We start from the raw sequence: 3,693 nt of genomic DNA on the forward strand, positions 1-3,693 counted from the left end.
TGGTTTATTTCAACATTTTAAACTTTTATATTGAAATTCTAGACCCACATCAGTTATGTTCATTCACAAATTTATCCATTCTTCACTTTTTTTGGTTAGGTATCATTATGTTCATTTGGTTTATTATTTTCTAACAACAAAAATTGCAATTAAAATTTTAGATCTGCAAAATTAAAGTGATTTGTTTTTTTTCGATGGAGCATGCCTTAGGGTTCCAATTTGAAGGCACCCTTGTTTCTTCGAACTTGGATATGTTTCCTCATATGCTAATGCCTGCAACTTATTGCTTGAGATTAACAAGACCAACAATGTTACATTGATATAGCAGTTGCAATACTAAAACTTACTTGCAAAAATTATAATTATGATCAATATGCAGACTTAAAACATCCCTCTAAAGACTGAAAGTTCTTTGTTCCTGATCACAAACTATAAAAATGTCCCTATAAAGACTAAAAATTCTTTATTCACAATCACAAACTGAAAAACACTCCTTTCCATGACTGAAAACACTTTCATGTCCACTTATAGGAGTGGACTAAAATAATATGGTGGATGTATGGTGGCTGGTAATAGTGATAGCAACAACATAAATGATGACAAATTGGTTCAAAATTGTCATGGGTATGTTTTCTCCTTCCTTGGGTAGTAGGAGATCATCAATGATTTCTCTCCTCTTGGAAGCTCACCTAAATCAAAACTATGATTGTTGGAATATTTGTTCCCTTCAATTGAAACCTTCTACCAACATTGGCTAATGTTGTTCATGAGTATTGCCATCAACACATGACTTGAGATTGACATTGATATAGCAGTTGCAATACTAAAACTTTATTGGCAAAAGTTATAATTACATGAACAATATAGAGAGTAGAAATATCCCTATAAAGACTGAAAAATTCTTTGTTCCCAATCACAAACTGAAAACCACCCCTCCCCACATTTGAAAACACTTGCATATCCACTTATATGAGTGTAATTGAAATAATATGATGGCTAATAATGGTGAGAACGACAACATTAACAATGATAAATTGGTTCATTTTTGTCATCGGTATGTTCTCTCCTTTCTTCAGTAGTAGGAGATTATTAACAATTGCTCAACTCTTTCCTCATAGGTGAATTTTTCCACAACCTTCCAAATTTGATGTTATCTCACCATGCTTTTGCTACACCACTCGAATTTTTATATAAACTTCTTCCTAAGGTCTCCATGTGATACTCATGGCTACCTTGAGTACATAGTTGCCTCACACACAACTCCCTTTATCTCGAATCCCTTCTTATTAACGAGCTTCTTAAATAGATGTAATCAATGGATGTCAATAATAGATCTATTTTTAGTTTTGTATTTTAGGTGATTTTAGCAATTTACAACATCTTTTATAACATATAAATTAGAACTGTAGACACTTAAAACTGGCACAACTAATTAAATGGATTTTATTCATTTAATCACCATTAAATTGCCTATTAATTAAATTTAATTAATATACCCTTCTTCTATCTAAGGCATTAAATTAAATTCACATTTAATTAAATACCTCCCCTTCTAGTCATTTTGATTAAATTCACATTTAATTAAAAATATCAATTTATTCCCTTTCCCATTTTAATTAAAAATATCAATTTATTCCCTTTCCCATTTTAATTAAATGTATATCTAATTAAAATCTTGTTTGCATCTAAATAAATCAAAATTTATTTGTAAATCCCCCCCACTTGCAAAATCCTACAAATGCAAGTTGTATCCCTTTTGGATAAATTAAATTATTTTAATTTAACTAAAAACTCTATTTTCCCTCACCCACTTGCCTCCTAATCATCCTTCTAGAACCTATCTAATCCCTTCATTATCCTAATTAATCCATTTTGGTTTTTCCTAGGTTGCTCACACGTGTATGAGCACATATCCCCTTCTCCCAAGCTGGGACCACACTTGTGGAACCACATTAACTTTTCTTCCCACTCCCTTGTGACAATTTTGTCACAAGGCTAAGCCTTTCAACTTGGGACCACATTGATCCTTAGCCTCTCCCCTTTGTGACATTTGTCATAAGGCTAAGCCTTTCAACTTGGGACCATATTCCTCCTTCAATGTTGACCCTTGATTTATAATCAATCTTGGCCATCTATTCCTAAGCCTTCAACTCTATAAATTAAGCCCTTATCTCTTATCAAATAAATCCACTTCTATTGCATTCAATCTATAATCTAATTGTGTTGTGCAGGTTATCAAGGAGCTCAATTCCCATCACTAAGCATTTTAGGCCATCTTAATTGCATTATAGCTTAGTTTTCTTAATACATGTTTAGAATATCTTGTTAGCTTAATTCATATCGTTTTCATAGCATTTCTCATATCTCATCCTCATATTAACCTATTTAGTTCACTTAATCTTTCAATTTGGAACTCATTTCATATCTTCATCTTGCATCTTGCATCTTGCATCTTCATCCATCATCTCATCTTAGCTAGGATCTTAGTTGCATCTATTTTGATCTTAGCACATCAATTTAATCTTGTTCTCTAGGTTGACATCCAAAAGATCAAGCACTCTCCTTCAATGAGAGCTACCTTGAATCCAAAAGATCTCTAGAGATAGAGGATAATGGGATGAGCTTGGAAATCTTGAGATTTATTGGACTGACAATTAGATTAGTTTGCATTTTCAATTTCTTGATTTTACTAATGTAATGTTTCATGTGTGTGCTTATTGCTTGTTTTCTCCTCTTGCGGGTTGATTTCACGTTTGGAGCATCACAAGAACAATTGTAATAATATGTATATCTTTGTTTGGATAAAAGCAACTTATATTTCTTCTGATTTTCTTTTATCTTTGATATATTATCTAAATTATATCTTGCTATCGAGTTAATTCTTGCACCTTCGTTTGGTGCAAGTGCTAGTATTTAAGTTGAAAGTATTTTTTATTCGAAGCGAAGCGAGTTAATTTCAAGCATCGATTGTTAACAATGTTTAAAAGCTTGTGTGTTGTTTGATTTTATCATTGATGTTTTTGTTATTCTATTTAATTTTTCATTCAACATTATTTAACACATATTTATCTACCATAAAAATTATTATTATTTTTTAAATGGTAGGATGTTGTTTTTGATTAAGGGAAAACAGGTTTTGAGGCGATCTGAAACCCCATACAATAGGTTTTGGAGGGACCCGAAACCCAATAGATTTTACCAGGATCTAGAACCCTACAAAGTAGGCTGCTAAAAGAAATAAACAATGAAAAACCGCAACCAAAACCCAGCAAAGATGACTAACACATCATAGCCACACCACAACAAACAAAGCTACAACACCAAACTATAGCACAAAAGAGTAATTATCGAGGGTATAACAAGCACCCTCAGCGAACTTTTAGGGTTTTGAAAGGTACCCGTAACCTTCATTAACAACACCAGATTATAGCAGATATTCATACAATTTGAATCTAGCAAGTAAGGGTTTTGAGAGGCTCCCTCAACCTTTAAACTGGGTTTTAAAATGGTACCCAAAACCAGCAACCAAGGGTTTTGCCAAGCACCCTCAACCTTAAATGAAGAGCTCAGAACACCAAACACAAGACTTTCCCTTAACCAAAGACAGCAGAAAGACAGGCTGGGCCCTTTAAAACTATTAGCAACTAGCCTACCTGTGGGATAAGTCAGGAACCCACAACTAGAAAAAGGGGG

This window comes from Cryptomeria japonica, chromosome 10, assembly GCF_030272615.1.
Source record: "Cryptomeria japonica chromosome 10, Sugi_1.0, whole genome shotgun sequence".
Classification (NCBI taxonomy): domain Eukaryota; kingdom Viridiplantae; phylum Streptophyta; class Pinopsida; order Cupressales; family Cupressaceae; genus Cryptomeria; species Cryptomeria japonica.